The 22,540-nt window shown below is 36.4% G+C and overlaps 1 protein-coding gene and 1 long non-coding RNA gene across 3 annotated transcripts in view; one reads left to right on the top strand and one right to left on the bottom strand.

Moving 5' to 3' along the window:
- Positions 1-15,726, bottom strand: part of LOC136840750 (adrenocorticotropic hormone receptor-like) — a 267,970-nt gene extending 252,244 nt beyond the window's left edge. The window contains exons 1-2 of the mRNA XM_067107599.1: positions 15,607-15,726; positions 13,383-14,138 (exon numbers count right to left, since the gene is read on the bottom strand). The gene's annotated coding sequence lies outside the window, so the exon portion shown is untranslated. The remainder of the gene's footprint in view (positions 1-13,382; positions 14,139-15,606) is intronic.
- Positions 1-22,540, top strand: part of LOC136840752 (uncharacterized) — a 224,734-nt gene that overhangs the window by 195,678 nt on the left and 6,516 nt on the right. The gene's annotated exons all lie outside the window — the stretch shown is intronic.

The following is a 22,540-nucleotide window of genomic DNA, read 5'->3' on the forward strand; positions in this document are numbered from 1 at the left end:
CTTCCGTCAGAGACATCTGTCATTTCGGGTAAATATTTGTAAATGGTCGTCAGGCGCCCAGACCTTATCGCTACCGCCCACTCTTCTTACTCCTCCTTTCTCCTTCTTCTCTTTCTCCCTCTTCTTCTTCCTTCGTCTCCTTCCCCCCTTCTTCTTCTTCTCTTCCTTTCTACTTCTTACACCTCTTTCTCCTTTTTCTTCTCCTCCTCCCTCCTTCCTCCTTTTCCTCCTTCTTATTCTTCTTCTTCTTCTCCTCCTTCCTCCTTCTTCTTCTTCTCCTCCTTTTCCTCCTCCTCCTCCTTTTCTCCTTCTCCTCCTTCCTCCTTTTCTCCTTCTCCTCCTTCCTCCTTTTCTCCTTCTCCTCCTTCCTCCTTTTCTCCTTCTCCTCCTTCCTCCTTTTCTCCTTCTCCTCCTTCCTCCTTTTCTCCTTCCCCTCCTTCCTCCTTTTCTCCTTCTCCTCCTTCCTCCTTCTCCTCCTTTTCTCCTTTCTCCTCCTCATTTTCGCCTTCTCCTCCTTCCTCCTTTTCTCCATCTCCGCCTTCCTCCTTTTCTCCTCCTCCTTCTTTTTCTCCTCCTTCCTTCTCCCTCCTCCTCCTCCTCTCCTTCCTCCTCCTCCTCCTCGTCGCAGAAATGAATGGCGAGAGCCGTATCTTCTTCCCCTCGATGCTTCCATCCATCTCTCCATGATTTCCCCCCTTTTTATTATCGGACTCTTTTTACTCTTTACACCGCCTTTCGTTTGCCAACTTTGTCTTGGAAGATGTTTATGGGTTAAATGATGCCTCGCCTACTTTGTCTTCTCTCTCTCTCTCTCTCTCTCTCTCTCTCTCTCTCTCTCTCTCTCTCTCTCTCTCTCTCTCGGGACTTGTTGAGTGTTTTTTTTTTTATGTTGGTAGTCTTCGGCTAACTCTGTTCTGACAGAGAAGTTTTCATACCCTTTGAGTTGAATTACTTATCAACTTCTCTCTTTTTCTGTCAACCACACACGCTTGCACGCGCGCGCACATACACGCACACACACACACGCACACACACACGCACGCTTTCGCAAGCGAACACGACCGGAATATCATCAACTCTGTGTTTTCCCAGAAAATTTCCTTCAAAGTTAGTTAGAATTTTTTATTTTCTTGGGTTTGACAAATGTTTTGGCTGTGAAGATGCGTTCAGGTGGTTCACTTTCGCGCATGCGCTTTTCAGGCATGAAGTAACGAAAGCAATGCATACCTTTTTAGTTTTCCGTAGAAGAAAACTATTGTGCCGGCTTAGTATGTCCGTCCGCATTTTTTTCTGTCCGCCCTCAGATCTTAAAAACTGCTGAGGCTAGAGGGCTGCAAATTGGTATGTTGATCGTCTACCCTCCAATCATCAAACATACCAAATTGCAGCCCTCTAGCCTCTGTAATTTTTATTTTACTTAAGGTTACGGTTAGCCATAATCGTGCTTCTGGCAACGATATAGGATAGGTCACCACCGGGCAGTGGTTAAAGTTTCATGGGCCGCGGCTCATACAGCATTATACCGAGACCGAAAGACAGATCTGTTTTCGGTGGCCTTGATTATACCCTGTAGCAGCTGTACAGAAAACTCGATTGCGCCGAGGAAACTTCGGCACATTTTTTACTTATTTTTTTGGGCGAAATTGTCAACGTAAGATTTTTTCTAATTTTCAAAGTGTATTTTGGGATGAGGTTGCTGGTCTTATGCCCTTCATCATGTTAGCTACGATCCACCACCATGTACTCAGTTCATTGCTGAAGTCAAGGGAGGAATACGCAATTATATACAGACAAACTTACGTGTACTTACACGCACACACATACACATACATACGCAAACACACACATACACAAACACATATATACCGTACTTAAGCACACACACACAAACTCACAGACACACATACATGCAGTCTCACTCAATACTTACACACACCCATTCACACACACACACACAAACATGCAAACACACATGCACACGCACGCAGACACACTCACAAACACACACATACACACTACTTGTATACCCAAAATATATATATATATATATATATATATATATATATATATATATATATATATATATATATATATAATATATATATATATATATATATATATATATATATATATATATATATATATATATATATATATATATATATATTACAACACAAATACAATAATGCAGCATTTATCACAAGGCTTTACAGATCTACAGAAATGAAGATGTGAACGCAGCCTGGCCAATAAGTTGTCTTACCCCGCTGAGAAGATCTCTTGTTTTCAAAGTATTTTTCTTAAATTCTTCTTCTTTTGACTTTGTTACTCTTCTTGTGGTTCATATTTAGACTTATTTTGGGGGTGGGGAGAGGAATCTTTTTCAGTAAGTTAGTAGCCCTTTTGCGTTGAAATATATGCTTACAAAGTTTAGATTAATAATAATAATAATAATAATAATAATAATAATAATAATAATAATAATAATAATAATGTTTTTATCTACGATATCTGACTTTTCATTTAAAGACAAATATATAAAGATGTATGTCAAAGTTTACGCGATATTTCTGCATCACCTTCGTACCTAGCGGTAAAACTTATCTTTCCTTCGCACAGTTGAGAAAATATATACAAAAAAAAGTGCAGAACGACAAAGGGAATTTCTTCAGAGAGATTTATAGCGACAAGGAAACATGATCCTTTAAAAAAGAAAAAAAAAAGCATCGTTCATTGCGAAAGGACATAAAACAAGAAAATGAATCGTCTCTACCCTTTCTTTCATGTCCCGAGTTCCCGCCTGATCTGTGGGTGTGTGAAGGAGGGATTTTCAGGAAAGTATTTTAGAATGACCTAGACTGACTCTAATCCTCCTTGAAGGATACGTTTGGCGGAGGGATTGAAGTCTCACAGTCCTCAAATATTGTCAAACATCGTTCTCTGTTTTAAGAAGCCGGGGTATTTCGTTCCTTTTTTGAGTTTGTGTCCCAATGATTGTCTGCGGTCTTTGTTGGAACTTGAGCGGATCTTGTTAGCGAGCTTACACTCACGCGGTTGTGTTCTTTTTGCGCTCTTTTCGTACTTTTTGTCGTTCGTCTGTTCCTAGCTGTTATTTCATGAAGTTTAATTTGATTTGTCTGTTCAAGGAGAGATGGAGTTGTAACGTAAAATATCGGATAGCTGCATGTTTTCTTCTTGTATTTTTTTCATGTAGGCCTAAAGATTTTTTCCCGTCCAAAAATAAAATGTATTCTTATGTCAATTATCCTTTCTTTCTTTTACCGAATTCTGTAAAACGGTAAATCGTAAAATAAAAGTATATACGCGTGGCTAAATTGCATTTTTTTTATTAAAAATAGAATTTTAATAAACATTTTGTGATTGGATATGATTGTGTATACGTATGAGAATCCTATAGTACTAGTAAGCCATTAATGGAATAACTGGTTTTGACGGGGACCAGGAAATTCCACTCTTGATCTAATCATTCCTATGCGTTCTAATTTATTTGTGAACTGAATCGCTTTGCCTCTCTGACCTTCTGGGAATGGCACTAGATTAAGTTCCTATCGTCGTTAGCTTTCGTATTGTACTGTACTTATCATATAGCGTCTATTGCTGTAGAATATACCAATTCTCTAAACTTTGGAACATATTACGTTTGAAAGACGGAAGCGCACGACAGATGTTTCTTTACTGCATGAGTGATGATAATCATGAATTAGAGCAGACAAGAAATAAAAGATAAATGCAAACTTTATGCAGACAAATAACAAATCCAAACTTTATCAATTAACGCAACAAAACCTGACAAGCAAAGTGGGTTTAAAACCAGTGCATATCGGTATATGACTACAGCGATGAATATAGAAAACGATGTATCATAGAAAATGGAAGAAATAAAAAAAAAACGACAGCTTGTCCAAACCCAACCTTGAACAGGGAACGAGAAAGAAGTTAAACAAACCAGGGATATCTTTTGTCTAAAGACACAAACATTTTCATTTCATACAGATGGCTTTTTTATGGTACATCCGCGTTAATTTGAATGGGTATTTTCGCGTTTCAACGCATCGGATTATTTTTATAACACAGGGGTGCTGGAAAAAAGAATATGACTGATTTTATATTTAGAATGAGCACCATATGTTGAAGAATGTTTTGGTATGATTTATTGCTCAGATTGTTACGTAAATTCGCTTTCATTTTGGTGTATGTTTGTATGTGTTTACGTACAGTGACATCATTACAATCCATGACGTTTACTGCTCTCTCAAAATGGGGTTTTTACGCTAAACTACGTCTTCTTAGAAGAAGAATTTCTTAGAAAAATATTCATTCCCAGAGTTTCAGAGGCTGTTTATTATTATTAGTTGAGCTTTCGTGGATGCATATCTGGATAATTTCCGTACATTTGTGGGTAGGAAAAAATGCGAATGAAATCATGCTTACGTCTATATTATTAATACTGTTTAGTTGTATGCAAGAAGTTTAATATTACTCGAAGTAAATGCTTCCTATCAAATGTATTATTATCGCATCCCTGACAGCGAGAAAAGAGAAGATGGAACACTTTTGTTGTTTTTAGGCCTAATGAAAGAAGTCCCAGTCTAAAATTAAAGTTCTTGTTTATAAAAAACAATACTCAACTTTGATTTCTCTGACGGAACTTGTCAGTATTAAAAAGAAGTCAAACTCTTCCTTTAAGTTACAAACTAAGAACGAGTGGTTTGCCTATGAACGGTAGAGCTGTTAATCAGCTCAGTGGTCTGGTAAAACTAAGCTATACTTACTTACTTATGAACGGTATGGTGAGATATTACAGTGATTTTACTTTGGTTTGTAAACAGTAAAGTGTCTTGATATACGTGTTTACAAGAGGTTCAGTTTAGCTTACGGATAAGTCATTTAAAAGGTAACCTGTTTATTAGACATTGAGTACTAATTACCTTTCTATTACCTTACCTTTTAATTATCTTTTAATTACTATTATTATAGTCTGGACAGAAGTAAAGATAACATTCATGAAATAATAAAGTGAACAAAAGAAATATATATATATATATATATATATATATATATATATATATATATATATATATATATATATATATATATATATATATATATATATATATATATATATAAAGTTCCTGTCCCCATCGTTTCGTGTTTGTTTTATGCATTATCAGGTTAACGTAATCCTTTTAACCTTTAGTCTCATGTTTACAATTTGAACCTAGTTTTTTTTTTTTTTTTTCAAAAATAGAAAATTACATGTACCCACCGTTTCGCGTTTGTTTTATGCATTATCAGGTTAACGTGATCCGTTTAACCTTTAGTTTCATGTCCATATTTTGAGCCTAGTTAATTTTTTTTCACTTATTTCATCTGTACCTATTATAATTCCCCGGCGTTTTTCCCATATTGAATCCAGAATCTCGAGGGCACATTTTGTTTTAAGGATGATCACATTAAAGAAAGTAATTTATTTTAATATATGAAATTTTGCCGTTGTCTTTGGAATGTTTATAGACACAAAAATGATAGGTAAGCCTACTCTTCTGGAAGCCTGTGCGCATAATATCTTTCATACTTTCACAACATTTAGACCTATGTCCTTGTAGAATATTCATAATTTCAAGGGAATTATCGACACGATCATTGCAGTGAAAGTAATGCAAAATTTCTTCAGTAAGAAGTATGGTTTTTTTTTATAATTTTTTTTTAAACAGACAGACACTCGGGAAAAAGCTTCTTTGCCTTTGAGACAGAAATAGACAGTGGGGAGCATTCCTGTCTTGTGGCTTGTTGAGGAAACAGACAGCAAAATACAGAAGCGAGAAGAACGTGTATGTCATTTTAACAGACACCAGATAGACAGTCTTTTGGTAAAGACTCGCTATTTGTGTTGAGAAATGAGCAGAAATAAAAGAACTTATCAACCTCATTTTTTCTTCTTCTTCTTCTGAGAGAGAGAGAGAGAGTTGGGAGGCCAGCTACATGAAATTGCTCGTTTCTTTTCATCAGTTAGAGCATTTTTATTGCTGAAATATTAGGTATCAGGGAAAACACTTTCAAGCTTCCTTGCATTTTCACACAAAGGATATTTCTCTAGCCTCTTCCCATTTTGAAATTAACATTTGTTATTATTAAGTGTGAGTCCTTAATCTTTGAAATACGAAGATTATATATATAATATATATGTGTGGTGTATGTATATATACATTTTATATACATACATACATATGTGCATATAACCAAAACAAATAAAAAATTTGGGAGTTGTAGAAATCACAAATTGAATTTTCAGGAGAGTAGCTTATGGAATCGGGTGGTGTTGCCAGCAAATACTTTCGAAAAATTATGTGATAATATATTTGTTAATAACTCTTATTGCGTGTAAGTGTGTGTGATATGCAAATCGGTGCAAGTGACGTGTAATGAGGTGTAATGAGGTGTAAGGCTGATCCACATACCATCACATCACGTCACGTCACCGACACATCACGTCACCGTCCCGTCACGTCACCGTCCCATCACGTCACGTCACCGACACATCACGTCACGTCACCGTCCCATCACGTCACGTCACCAACACATCACGTCACGTCACCGTCCCATCACGTCACGTCACCGACACATCACGTCACCGTCCCATCACGTCACCGTCACATCACGTCACCGACACATCACGTCACGCCACCGTCCCATCACGTCACGACACCGACACATCACGTCACGCCACCGTCCCATCACGTCACGACACCGACACATCACGCCACGTTACCGTCCCATCACGTCACGTCACCGACACATCACGTCACGTCACCGACACATCACGTCACGTCACCGTCCCATCACCCGTGCCTTGTATTCACACTATCCCGTTCAGTTTATTCCCAACCTCAGAGACTCTCAGATTTTGCGTTAAGAAACCTGCAATATAAGCACCGTCACGTCATGTTACGTAAAAAAAAATATTCTTTCCAAGAAAACGTGTCGTGACGTGACGGTGGATGCCGCGTGCTTGACGGTGACGTGACGTGACGTGATCGTGTGAAGAAGTCCATTTGATTACATGTAAGAAATTCTCACGTACTTTGACGTGACGTGATGTTACAATGTGAATCAACCTTAACTCTATGTAATGAGATTCGGAGTCGTGTGAAATGAGGTGGGCTGTGGATAATAAAGGCATATGCAGGTAGGGAATCCTTAGCAAAAGTCATCCTTTCATTTGAATAGGGGGACATTCCGCTGAGGGAAAAAGCGTGGTGGGTCGGATCAGACGTTAATTATTATTATTATATTTTGAAGGGGGAAGGGTGGGTATGGGGCACTGGGTAGAAGGGTTGGGGGATGGTGGACAATAGCCGAAGGAAATTGAATGACCTTACCCAGCTGAGGCGTGAAGATTTGACAAGTAAAAAAAAAGGGAAGTAAACAAAATATTTCTCTACCCGACGTTTTAAAAATTAGCATAAGCTATATAGGATTCGACGAAAAGGATTTCTTGGGGGAAGTCCTCAAGAAATCCTCGTTAAGCCGAGAAGTTTTCTTCTTGTGATTGTGTCAAACATTTCCGAAGCGTCATGAAAATAATTGCTTTTGTGTAAGTCATTTTTATTGTGTTTCTGTGGCCACTTGCAAATTATATAAATGATTCATCATTACTTGACTGTGGGACAGCCTCCCAGAGGATGTGCTATTGGAACTTCAGAAGAAGTTCAAGCGAAAATGCAATGCATTACTACATTAATAATCGTCTTCTTGCATTTTAATACGTTTTTTTTCTATCTATTAATTTTTTTCATGTTTAATAAGTGAGATCTCCTCTTTCTATATTTCCCTTTACTTCCTCCGACTTCTTCTTAATGAACACCATCATATTCTTTGGAAGCTTGAATTTCAAGCCAGTGGCCCCTTTGGTGGGCTTGTTCCATATAAATGGGTTTTATCTATTGTATAATAATAATAATACCTTTGATATAGCAGGCTTCCATACCCTAAACCTATGTGTTTCGAAATCTTCCTATACGAATTAGAGAAGAAAAGTAACCCAAGTAAGGTATTGAAATGTGAGGAAAGATGAAATAATATATTCAACCAAAAAGAAATTAGGGTAATAAGGGGGTGTTGCCAGTTTGTTGCTTTAATAGTGATTTTTTTCTTTCAAGATAAAAAAAAATGAAATTTGATTGTAAAATAATAAGTAAATAAAAAAAGCAAGAGACGTTCAGTAATGGCGGAGGTTGATAGAGATATTACTGTATTGGTTAATGGTGATTTGTAGAGGGGGGAAAATGAGAACTGTTTGTAAAATAATGAATAAATAAAAAGCAAGAGATGATAATAAAAGTATCCTCTGTTTTCGCCGTGCCAAGTACTGAAAATAATACTAGAAAATACATTTCATTGTAAAAATACTTGAATTCCTATAAAAAGCCAGGGAGATTTTAAAAACACACATGAATAGGTTTTTCAACACAACAGCTGACTTTCTATTGAACCCATTCAGAACAGTTTTGCGTTAATTAAAAAAGATAATAATTTTTTTAAAAAAAGAGTTAGTATTTAATGACGAAAATATGTGCATGGTTATAGAATATATTTTGGCTGTGGAATGGCTTTGTGGTTTGGCCACTAGAAGGCGTTGATGCCAGTGACGTCACGTTAAGTACTGACGTCACGACTCTTGACAGGATAGATCCTCATAGCGTTAGAATATTCCCGTAAGGTGGTAGCGCCGTCAGTGCACCTCACACAGTGCACTGTAGGCATTACTTAAGGTTCTTTGCAGTGTCCCTCCGGCCCCTAGCTGCAACCCCTTTCATTCCTTTTACTGTACCTCCATTCATATTCTCTCCCTTCCATCTTGCTATCCACCCTCTCCTAACGCTTGTTCATAGTGCAACTGCGATGTATTCCTCCTGTTAAACCTTTCAAACCTTCTACTCTCAATTTCCCTTTCAGCGCTGAATGACTTCATAGGTCCCAGTGCTTAGCCTTTGGCCTAAATTCTGTATTCCATTCCATACATACATAACATTTATTTACTGATTTATTTATATTTCCATGTATTGATTAATTAATTTACGGTTTCATCTGTTATTTTCATTTTCTAATATATAATTAGTATTGGTGGTTTCCCACATACATACATACATACATACATACATACATACATACATACATACATACATACCTTACATTTATTTTACTAATTTATCAATATTTTTATGTCTATTTATCGGTTAACTTATGAATTTATCTCTTTTTTATTTGTTTCCTATTATCTTCTGTAACTTCTTTGCAATGAACACCTAATATTCTTTGGAAGCTTGAATTTCAAACCTTTAGGCTTGTTCCGTATGAATAGGGGTTTATCTTCTGAATAATAATAATAATAATAATAATAATAATAATAATAATAATAATAATAACAATAATAATAATAATAATAAAATAATAATAATAATAATAATAAAATTTAAAAAATTAAATAACAATAGTAATAATAATAATAATATTAATAATAAAAATAAAAAAAATTAAATAATAATAATAATAATAATAATAATGATAATAATAATAATACATGTAAGTATGTATATGTATACGTATGAATACGAACACACACGGGCCAGCAACAGACTAAAAATTCACACCAGCAATTTTCTTTAACCAAGCACTAGTGCCGCCTTTTATTGAAGCGCTTTGATATGCTCTCTCTCTCTCTCTCTCTCTCGCTCTCTCTCTCTCTCTCTCTCTCTCTCTCTCTCTCAGTCAAATGAGAGTATGTTGCCAGGTGCTCTAAGCATCAATGGGAAGAGAGGCTTATGCAATTATGGCTTTGAAAGTTTTAATGAAATTTTTGACGGCTGTTAGACATACGATGGCATATTTTTTTAATTTTTTTTTTTATTTTAAGTCGGCCTTAAAAAATTCAAATTATGATTTACAACTTTTCTCACGCGGAGGCAGAATGATAGACAGCTCGATTTTCACGTCAGAATGAATTCTTAAAATAAGGCAGAATAGGTAGAGAGGAAGGAGGAGAGAGAGAGAGAGAGAGAGAGAGAGAGAGAGAGAGAGAGAGAGAGAGAGAGAGAGAGAGAAGCGTGTGGTCTAACCCGTAAGGAAAAGAGTGATTTTCATGTCAGAATGAATTCTTAAAATAAGGCAGAATATGTAAAGAGGAAAGAGAGAGAGAGAGAGAGAGAGAGAGAGAGAGAGAGAGAGAGAGAGAGAGAGAGAGAGAGAGAGAGAGAGAGAAGCGTGCGGTCTAACCCTTAAGGAAAAGAGAGATTACATCTTGAGAGAGAGAGAGAGAGAGAGAGAGTCAGGTATAACCCTGCGGGAAAGGAGAGACTGCATCTTGTGAGAGAGAGAGAGATAGAGAGAGAGGGAGAGAGGAAGTTAATAGCCCTGAGGGACAGGAGAGACTGCATCTTGAGAGAGAGAGAGAGAGAGAGAGAGAGAGAGAGAGAGAGAGAGAGAGAGAGAGAAAGTTATAACCCTGAGGGAAAGGAGAGACTGCATCTTGTGTGTGTGTGTGTGTGTGTGTGTGTAGAGAGAGAGAGAGAGAGGAAGAGGAAGTTATAACCCTGAGGGAAAGGCGAGACTGCATTAGAGAGAGAGAGAGAGAGAGAGAGAGAGAGAGCGAGAGAGAGAGAGAGAGAGAGAAGACGCAAGAAGTCGCAGACAGGGATGGAAAGACATAATTACGCAGGTGCAGAGAACAGCACAGACAGACAAACACACAAAGGGAATGACAGAAGAAGACACACAAAGGGAATGACAAAAAAAAAAAAAAAAGACACCATTCAAGCTGACAAATGCCACGCCGTCATTCTTAAAAACTCTTTACTTTATATGGAAGCGGCAGGCAAACCATAATTTGATTATGACGAAGAGGGCCAACATGCCTCACCAGTATTTTGTTATCCCGGGAGAGACAAACACACACACACACACACACACATACACACTCACTCACACACTCACTCACTCACACACTCACAAAGTTTTGTCTTGGTATAATTTTTTTTCTAATATTTTATGTTAGAACAAACTAAATTTATATTTTTTATAATTATGGAAGAGGCTGGTAGGTCGATTCTTTAGCGTGGTTGGGACAGAATAGAACCGGTTACAGTATCTGGGATGAAAGTCAAAAACTAAACTAAAATTATAAACGATTGTATGGACCTCCAGTTATTCCCTAAAACAATTATTCCTTTACTTTTGATAATTCATTAATATTTTCATTTATTTATTCATTTATATGTTATTTTATTTGTGTATCCTAATGACTGATCTCTTATTGTATTTCCTATTATTTTCTGTAATTTCTTCCAGACGAACAACATATTCTTTGGAAGCTTGAATTTCAAGTCAGTGGCTACTGCGGGCTTTTCCCATATGAATAGGGCTCATCCTCTTAATAATAATAATAATAATAATAATAATAATAATAATAATAATGTGTGACTTCTTCCTCTCATATATATCTTTATAGTGGTGCCTACATTCTCTATTATTATTCCAATATACCATATGGTATTATTATTATTATTATTATTATTATTATTATTATTATTATTATTATTATTAAAATAATTACAAAACATGAGTCTTGAAGTGGAGAAACAAATCCAGAGTTATGTATATGTGTTATTATATTTAAAGATAAATCTGTATGTAAAGCTTCTAAATCTGTTCCATTTTCAATCTGATTGAAATTGGGAATCGAACAGATTCCCGAAAGCTCCCTGTACAGATTTATCTTTTAAATATATGTACATATACATAACTGTGGCTTTGTTTCTCCATTATTATTATTATTATTATTATTATTATTATTTATTATTATTATTATTATTATTATTATTATTATTATTATTATTATTATATATATTACACCGCCTTAACTTTTTTCTCTGATTCTTATGAAACTAGTTATCATCCAATTTTTTTTTTTTTTACCTTGACCTATATTCCAAAGCAACGTATCTAAATTCTTCAAGGTCCAAAACTTGACCATTTTTCTTTGGGTCTCAGAAATTTCAGTAGAAGGTCTTTGCTGTTCAGAGTTCGACACCTTGCCAAAGGTTTTGTTTTAGGTGTTTTTGACCTTTCCATTTTTTTAAGGTCACAGGTCAATTTGAAAAGATAAACATTTCATTTTGCTCTGATTTGGTAGATAGTTATCTCGGAGGTTGGTGATTATCTTTTAGAGGATATTTTCATCTTGGCTTATTTTTAAGGTCACGGATCAGGTAATTGTGTAATTATGATTTACACAGAAAAAAGGTTCAGTTAACTTCCACAAACCTAATTATTCTTAGGAGTCTCATTTCGAAAGAAATAATACATAATTCGTGATTTTAAAACACGTTTTCAATGTTATTCATATGCTACCTTGATACCTTTATATAACGTATGTGCAGAATGGTGGTATTGTATTAGGAATACCTTTCTTCAGCTTCGCAAAATATATTCAAGAACCCCTAAATATATTATTTTTTATTAAGCAACGTTTTCAGTAAGCTGGGGCTTCACACCACTCCCATTATCTTTAATGTCTCTCGTTGGATTGAGACCATATAGCCACTGTTTTCAAACCTAGGATTGTGTCTTGTTTGCTGAATCATTATCTGCCGCAATGCTAAATGGGAGTTTAGTGAAGCACAGTTTCTTTCTTTTGTCTGTTTTTATTATATTGACGGCTATTTTGAGCTTCCAGTTATTTATGTACTTATAACTCTCTTTGATTCAGTGTACTAATTATCTGGTCACTGTTCTGGGGAAGCTTGCTAGCACACTACAAAGGCCTTTTGGCATCTTTAATATTAAAGAATGGGCTTACGTGCATTATGAATAATAATAATAATAATAATAATAATAATGAAATGATGGTGGTGATGATGATTAAAGTGTTGTTGAAGAATGCAGTTGAGAGTCGGAAAAAATTCCAGTGAATGGTGAAAGCTATTTGTAAGTTAGAACCTCTTTATGATGGCCTGTACCATTGTGACACTGTAATTCCCAGACGGAATTTATTTAACCCCCTTTTTTTAGAGGGTAGTTGCTGGTTGCTTTTATACATTCTCCTTTAAGGTTCAGTTTAAAAAAAGGTAAATAACCAATATTAAAAGATCCCCTACCTAGCCCGCTCCCACCCTGGACGGACAAACAGGTTTGCAGGAGGAGGGTGGTTGTGTCATGTCGCCCCTACCCTCCCGATCCCCTACCTACCGCGACCCCACACGGGGCGGACAAACGAGAAAAATCCACTCGGATTTTGTTATTATAGATAGACAGGTGGATAAAAAATACAGGTAAAAACGGGATTCAAATCCTTAATTGTCACTTACCTTGATAGCAGGAATCCCAGAGATAGCTGATGTTCAACGTTTGTAATTGTCATAGCATTTTCTGATCACTTGACTCGGTTTCAGTGTGTGAATGTTTTGTTTTTTCAGAACTCTTCTCTAAAATATTCCGCCTTTATGGGTTTGAATGTGTTTTTCAGAACTATTCTTTTAAAATATTCCTCCTTTGTGAGTTCGAATGTTTGAGCATTTTCTGTTTTCAGAACTGTGTAAAATATTCTTCCTTTATGAGTTTGAATGTTTGAACATTTTCTTTTTTCAGAGACATTTTTTTTTTAAATACTCCTCCTTTATGAAAATATTCTTTAAAATATTCCTCCCTTGTGAAAATAATCTTTGAAATATTCTTCCCTTGTGAAAATATCAAAATATTCCTCTATGAAAATATCCGCCTCACTCCGAGAGGCAGAAAGAAAGTGAGAAGAGATTCAAACCTCTCAACTGAATAAGCGTCAGGAAAATGACTTTTTTATCTTCCCGTTTTCTTCGATACAGTATTGTTTTTCCGTTCACTCTCTGAACCCCTTTTGTTTCGCGGTCAGTTGTTTCGTTTTTGAGTTGTGTGAAATAACGGATACACTTTTTATAGTAACATCCTTTGCGTTTGTGAGCAAACTTTGTGGAAAACTTTGTCAGTGCAACAGGTAGGTTCAGTACTTTAACTGCGGTGTTTCGCGTACTTTAGTCGCTGTCACTTAGTTTATTTAAGTATCCCTTTGTTCATAGTCACCGAAACACCTGGAATAGAGAGATAAAATATTGTGATAAAATGCTGGCTATACACAGAAGCTGGAATTAAAATAAAATTAATAAGAAAATAAGAGAATTTCTTAAAAATACATTTATCATAAGTTACCCCAACAGATTGAAAATTTTAGCACGAGAAACTACTTTCTTAATACATAAAAAGTAATATTTCTATATACATTTTCTTTAAGAGTTAGTGTTGAGTCTTGGCCAAATGAGTAATATGGTGCGATTATGATGATTAAAACTGGTACATTATATGTAATTATTATATAGTTTTTTTTTATCTTATTTCCTCAATTTCTCTGTACTTGAATTGGATATGTAAAAATTAGTTCACGAAATTAAAATTTAGTATCAATAGGCTACATATATAAAATTTACGCCATACGCCATTTCCTCTTTGAGACTGTGACGCCAGAAGGGTATAATATCCTTTTGGTTATTCAGCAAATCTCTAGGGGTGAAGTTGCTGGCCCCACAGCCTTCTTTGCAACCGTAGGAGGCATGGATGTCCATTTAGAGCTGGGTAAACCAGAGGAGACCCATGGATTTATATCCCTACAGTCTTGTATATATATATATATATATATATATATATATATATATATATATATATATATATATATATATATATATATATGAGTTTGTGTATGATTCTATATATTTATTCTTCAAGAGATTAATTATCCTGAATTGTTTTCAAACTAACTCAGCAGATTACAAGCATCGAAAAGACCTATCGTTGTTCTTTGCATATTTTATATTTCTCTGTTTTATGAAATAGTCGGTAAATAGTCGTATTCTGATACTAAGTGTTTACCCGTTTCGAAATCACCTGTAGCAATAATTTTTGTATAAATAATGATAAACTTATAATGAAATTATTCACAATCATTTTTCCGGGGCTTCGATTTAGTGTGAGCCATTTATAATAAAAAAAAGGCAAGTATTAAGTACTGAAAATGAATATATCTTAATGAAAAGAAGATTCTTTAAAAGTATTCACTTAATCTGAACAACATCTGTACTCATGATGACTTAGGTTCAGGTTAACGAAGCATTCAGATTTTATTTGACTCTTACGACACTTGGGTAAATTCTCAACAGAAATTATTTGAGCATGACAAATTCAGGTTATAGCCCACCAGGCAATAAATTCTCTGAGGAGCATTTAGCATTCAGGTAATAAATGCAAAAATTTTTAAAAATTAAACAAATGTATCGTGCGAGTAAACCATGAGGTTTAGACGAGTCACGAAGACACCAAACTCAAAATATAATGCAAACATTCTACAACGGATTCGGTCTACAATAGACTCGAGCAAACGCATGTTCGTCATTCAGAAGTGTTGCAACTTTCAGTAACTGAAGACTAAGTCATCGTGAGATCAGACGACAAGCTTTTACCAGCTGCAAACGACAGCAGACTCAAAAGGTGGAACTGGAAAACATTTACTTTTCCAAAGACGAGATAGCTGGTAGCGGCCGTGTGACTGAATGACTGACTGGTTGTGAGCTGGCCAAGTGAGTCCCAGAGGCTTTCCTCCACGACCACACACCATAGAGGCAGAACAACAACTGAAGAGGGGACCCGACTCCGAGCGAAGGTGAGGGAAAGAGATCGCAGTCTGGCATCGTTCCTCCCACCCCCCCTCAACAACCAAACACCCTCCCCCACCCCCGTACTTCCCCGATCCGGTTAACAGAAACACTTGAATGTCCCGCCTATCTTACTCTCATTCATTCATAGCCCTTTCTGCCGATGCAGGGTTCAGAATTAAAATCCTCTCTCTCTCTCTCTCTCTCTCTCTCTCTCTCTCTCTCTCTCTCTCTCTCTCTCTCTCATTTTTAATATAGAAATTATCCGTCGTCAATATTCTTGTATATGGTGAAGATCCACGTCATTATAACTGATTCTGCGTTCGCCAGATTCACGATTCTCTGTTAGATAAGAACAGAATCCCCAGATTATTATAATTATATTATTATTATTATTATTATTCAGAAAATGAACCCTATTCATATGGAACAAGCCCACCACAGGGGCCATTGACTCGAAATTCAAGCTTCCAAAGAATTTCACGTATGTGAGAATCTGTTAAAAACAAACAAACTACAGAGCGTTTATGAAATTTCAGAGGCACTTAGGACAGGCACCTTTATGCCACAATCGATCCCACGACATGAAATTAGGCCAAGAACGGTAAAAAAAAAAAAAGTTAAAACCTTAAACGAAGAGAACTAGCCTCTTGATTGAAAGATAAAAAAAAAAAAAAGTTGTACGAAATATAGGTAAAAAAATATACTATTCTGTAAAAGGACCACAAAGAAAGATTAGGGTTCGCTTAAGGAATTGGCGGTTACCTGAGGGTTAGATTTTATTACCTTTGTTAATCGCCAGATTTATTTTGGGTAGTCGGGAGCAATTAAAAGTTGGAATGAGGCCATTCCCGATGCCGATAAATTTATAAGATTGGCTCTTTGTCCTTACTGGGAATTTAAGGGATTATTCTTAATTAACGCGCTGGTAGATTCCTTGCGGTTACCAAGTGCTATATTTGCTTTCTCGAGTTAGTGGTATTGTGGTGATTATTATTAGTCAAAAAATAAATAAAATGAAAGACGTTTATTACTGTAATTAAATGGATCTTTTCACATTTCTTAAACCCTAAAAACGGAATTGTTTGTATATAGCATCAGGGGTTAGCAATGACACCTTTCTAGCATTTTTGGGGTTGAAAACTTTCTTGGGAAAGGGAAGTGCTTCTTTATTTCCCATTTCAGGTTAAAGTTTTCATTAGAAATCGAATTTATAAAAAAATCTGATGAAATCGAGAAGCCACTGTGGCTGTTAAAATTACTTGGGTCTAGTGAATGTGACCAGTAGATAACGTATTTTTTCCCACACGCCATTTTTATCTTCGAAAGGTGTATCGCCAGAAAGACAAAGCCTTCAAGATTCTCAGCAGTTCTTTAGGGGTGAAGTTGTTTGATATGCTTACATCTGTGTAAGCATGTATATGTTCATGGTAATAGATGAATCTGCCGTTTATTGTACCTATTAGTTAGCAGCTAGTTATCTATCCAACTGTGTACCTTCTGAGTGGTAGGCTTTTATTAGTTATGCATTTAAAGGAGTGGTTAGATCGACTTACCTTCAGTATTGGTGATGAACACTGCAATGAATTTGTTTCATTGGTTCTCTCAAGTATTGATGAATTTGGGATTTTCGGGATTCTCTTTTCTGCAGCTCACATTGTTCCCAATCAGCTTTGTAGAGATTACAGTTTGAAGTGAGATTTTCCTAACTAAAATACAGTTTCATGACATATTTAGGTTAGCTGTTGAGACAGTCACATAATTTTCGGAGTAATGAGCATGTCTCACTGCCATTTAGGCCCAGATTCTTGCAATAGGCCTATACCTGACACTGTTTTCACTTTAGATCTTTTGTGATATGATATACAAAACAGGCTTAACTTCTTACCCTTTTTTGCAGTATGTATCCTTTGTTGGTTCGTTGTGTAGACCACCTATTGTTGCTTTATTTAGCAGGTAGTAAAACTCACTAAACTGCCAATTTCAACATTTACATGACTCTCAAACTGTTTTAATGGTATGCTTAAACAATCGTATTCCATTATTCTATGGACAGTTTTAGCATTATTGAATTTTTATCCAAGAGGTTACACAAAAAGTACCTCTTGATTGGCACTTCAGCATTGGCAGTGTGGCCTTCCCACTATGCTCTATGGACCTTAGCAATATTGGCTTTTAAAATCTTTGTACTTTTCAGTTCTAATGCTTTTGCTGCATAGAGTAGCACAGCCTTACAGGCCAATCTTAAGTCTTTGATTTTTATACTAATGGGCCATTTTCATTTACAAGTAGTCTGACAATTTCTCACTATCTCATCAATGGTGCAGCTACTCTTTTTCTCCCTGCCTTCTCAACTCTATTTCACAGTCCTGTGTGTCTCCAGGGTAACAGAAAAGCTCCACTTCCTTTCCTCCCATGTGCTTTCAAAATACATTTTGGGGTTCGTAACTTTTATTCCATGTATATTCTGTCAACCTGAACATCTCTTATGGCACCACCAGTTAGTTACGTTCAGTACACAGTGCAGTACTGAGTTCACCACCAGAGCCACTTGGTCACTTTCCTGAATGTGCTTTTTTTTCTTTTTGCCTCCTCTCCAGTTACCATATGCATTCTAGTTTGACCCAACCCCATTAGTTGACATCTCCCTAATCCTGAGGGCACATCAAAATAAGAACCATCCTTACCTGACAGGTATCCTTCTGGGCACTTCCTCTCGTAGTTCAGTCTTTTACTCTGTGACCTTCAAGCAAGCAGCTAATTGCTGTTTTTGCACCTGGAATGTAATTTTAGGCTCAGTTTCCCCATCATGTTAATTCTTTCATCTATATTTCCCCAAGGGGTTTAAGCATTTATCCTGTGTTAGTTGTTTTGCTTCTAACAGATTCTTGAATAATTTTTCTTCCCTAGTTGGGAGTGTTCTGCCATGCCAGCCTTTGCAATTACAAGTTTTTATTGAATACCTGGTGTTCATTGTTACCAACTTCTCCCAGAGTTAACATTTGGCAAAACTTATTTTATTATATTTGAATTTACATAATTTTCATTGTGAGGGCTGTGTGTAATGGTAATGTTACAGCTAATGCTTCTCATCACAGTTTCAGTAGGTGTCAGTGGTGTGCATGAAGTTAGGTGACCAAAATGTTTCACTTCATTTATGTAGTTTTGTTCTTTTATATAGTTTTATTGGTGTCTGTGTTTTCTCTGCCATTGTCTTTTGGGCAGCATAACAGTGGGCACTTCCTCATTTTGTAAGGTGAAAGGTTTCCTTCCCTTCCTGAAGGGAAAAAAAAAAAAAAGCTGGGGAACTACTGTGGGTTTAGTTAACTTGGCTTCTTCCCAACCCACGAACCTGAGGGTCTAACTTACACCCAAAAGTTTGGTTGCAGATTAATTCCCAGCCAGTAAGTTAATAATATATCATCTGTTTTGCTATTTGAACACAGCCCTCTTTGCCTATACTCAATCAAAACAGAGTAAAAAGACATAAGAGAAGAACAACAAAATGCACTGCTCTCATGCACGAATTGCACTCTAATAAAGGTGGAAGAGAACAAAGAAGGCCTCTCCCTCGAGCGATGTGCTCAGATTGCAGCCACTCCAGTGAGCACATGCACGTGCTCAGCAAAAAGGTGGTGCTGGTTACCCTCTGTCCCCCACCCCCTCAAGGAGCATGAGGAATAATCTGTCCTGTTGTTAGAACTTATGTAGTCCAGATAGTGTAGTGTAGTGTAAACTGGCCATGTACTTTGGAACTTTCTTCTTTCAAACTTTCACGTTGGTGCAACTGAGGTGCAATTGAGTCTGTTCCACTTGGAATAGGGCTAATTATAGATGGTGTTCTCCTGTTATACTTACAACTTTTAGACTATATAAAGGGTATAGCTCATATTTAAGTAAGAACACCATATTATTTACAAATCTGCAAATTACAGTCCATGTGTCAGAATTCGGTTAAATAAGATGAATTACGTACCTTGTGCATTTATGAAAGAATCTATTAAAAGTAACGGTCTGTCACTGGTAATTTTTCCATATCAATTTTTATGCTAATGACTTTATTTATGCATGATTAGTAATGTATTAATCCTTAATTAACCTTACCAGTTGTAAATGTTTTTTTATGAGCAACTCCAGTAAATTTGCTGTAAATTATGCTTTGAATAGAAATTCTGTGTTACTTTTGTATCAAATAAACAATCTTCTTTACAGTATATTCTTTTACTTTCAGGAGAATTAACAACTGTAAATCATCCTTGTTATTACTTATATTATAATTATTATCATGAATAAATCATTTTATCGGATCCAATGAGGTGAACATGAAACTGTCAAAGGACTGGCATAAGGGATTTGGATTTAATTAAATCTATATTGTATACTATTAAAATCTGTGAATGCTTCAGAATTTAACTGCCATGAAGTACATAAAAAATAAACACTTAAAATACATATACATATTTGGACATAAAGTTTTATGAAACATGAATGGACAATTGGAAAGGGATATCTAGCATTTGTTTCACTTTTGACTTTGCACAGATCTTATCACGTTGTGTTCTCTTTTTTAATAGGATAAACATAATCAAATTTAAATTCTATGTTCCAGTAATGCATTTTTTTCATGCAAACCCATTATATATATGTACATGCTCATATTCATGTCCCCAAGGTTCCCAAGATCACCAGCCTTGTCTGTCAGAAGGAGGTACAGTAATCTAACAGCGCACACATCCTCTGGACCCTTCAAGATATTCATAACCCAACAACCTTGCTTCTTGCAAAAATGACGTGAAGTAGTAATATACAAGGGGGCTGGAAGGAGGGTATTATCATATGATTAATGGGTTTGTGTGAAAAAAATTTGTTTTGTGTTGTTAAGATGTATTTTGTTCCACAGCAACTCCATCAGTCATATGTTTGAATAGCTATTGCAGAAGGATACCAAGATGATGAATGAACCAATGTGTAGGATCTGGTAGAGTACTTGGTGACTGTAATGGGTCATGAGTGAAGTTTCTAGTAGCTTTAGGTTTGTAAACAAATTAGTCTCAAAACCCAAGTAAATACAGAACAAGGTGCTTTTAACAGGTAAGACTTCCAGAACTGGAAAATAGGAACTTACCCTCAATGTCTTCTGCAGGGCAACATGGCATGCCCGGTTCACCAGATAAAGGAAATGTCTGACCATATTGGGTTAAAACAGGAATTGAGATTACTGTTAGTCTCCTGAGTATGAGCTCGAAGGTTCCCACTTAATAATTTGTCTTTGGAAAGGTTAGAGACTGTTGGAGTTCTAAGGTAAGGCAAAAAGTCATTGTCACCACACTTATTTAGGCATTGACCTCACATTCTTGGTTTTCGATCAACTGTAAGATTAACAGTCATGGAAAAAGCAAAGCAGCAGTATCAGAGTATTGACCATATTCAGTGTCGCTGACTTCAATGATCAGCCAAGAAGCTCTGCTGTTATCAAGGCTGGCACTCTGGTCTTAAGGGGATATAAACTCCAGCAGGGAAGACCTGTGCAGAACTCATCAATCGTATGAAACTCTGGGGAGTAAGGACAGATCTCATAAACAGTGACCAGTGCGGAAGGCAGAAGAAAGCCAAGGTTGTATACAGGACCAGGTATGGAAAGTCTTCAAAGCCTTAGTAAAATGGAAATCAGTAATATGGAACACTCAGTGTTAATTTGGATGCAAGCACAGATGTACTGAAATCTGGAGAAGCAGTACTGACTGGTAAAGCCTCCACCAATATTTCTGCAGGCACTGAAAAGGAGCAATCATAACAGGGGGAGGCATGACAGAGAGAGTTCTATTTTTCATCGGCCTCAGAAATCTTGCATGAAGTCCAACTCTGAAGAAAAAGTGTCCTCCTTTTGAGTCAACCTGTATTGGTCACAGTTGTATCCACTGCACAAGAGATGGGCAAAAGGAGATGAACAAGTGCATCTGTCAGTGCAACTAGAACATTACCAATACAGCATAAATAGCAGCAGTGGGAAGTTGTAGGGACAGTAGCACCAGAGGACAAGAGTGTCACAAGAACATCATACGAAGCAGGCCCAGTCAGTGTAGCAGTAACAGCAAGTTTTTCTTTTTATTAATAAATACTTTACCTAAACCACTGAGTTTACAGTTCTCAACTCTTTTAATATACTGCTACTATTAAAAATTTAATAACTGGATAAACTGACAAGTGTTGAAGATTCTCACAAAACTTCTTTCAATGATTTGTTATTGATACTAGATATATGTTGGTTGAAAGTTAGAAAGTAACTGAAGATACTTTTGACTGCAAGTGTTCTGCATACTGGGGCACCAAGGACAACAGTTCAAACATGAGACAAAACAGCAAAGCAGGCAGGAAGGAAGTGGCCAAAGCTGAAGCAGCAGTCCTGTTCCAGGGCAGAGTGGGTGACACAGGCAAGTAGCAAGCATGTCAGTGGAATTTTGCAGGTAATACTGCTTTCAAAAGCAGCAAAAGTGAAAAAGGACTGAATTATTTCATATGCTGAAAAGGAATCCCCTGTGAAGCTTACACCTGGAATCCAAGAGTAGAATTGATAACAGCACTGCATAATAATGAAAAGTTATGCCAACAGTTTATACTGTACATACCTACAGGTCCAAAAGGTACGTGCATAGTGAGACTGCCTTCTCCTTTCGTCTGAAAGACAAGAGGTTGGTGTCCTTGGAACATGACTAAGAGCATATATGTATGACTAATGAGGTTGTGATGAAAAAAGCATAATTAGACTTCACCTCTTGAAACAAATATGCAGC

This window comes from Macrobrachium rosenbergii, chromosome 8 (assembly GCF_040412425.1).
Source record: "Macrobrachium rosenbergii isolate ZJJX-2024 chromosome 8, ASM4041242v1, whole genome shotgun sequence".
NCBI lineage: Eukaryota > Metazoa > Arthropoda > Malacostraca > Decapoda > Palaemonidae > Macrobrachium > Macrobrachium rosenbergii.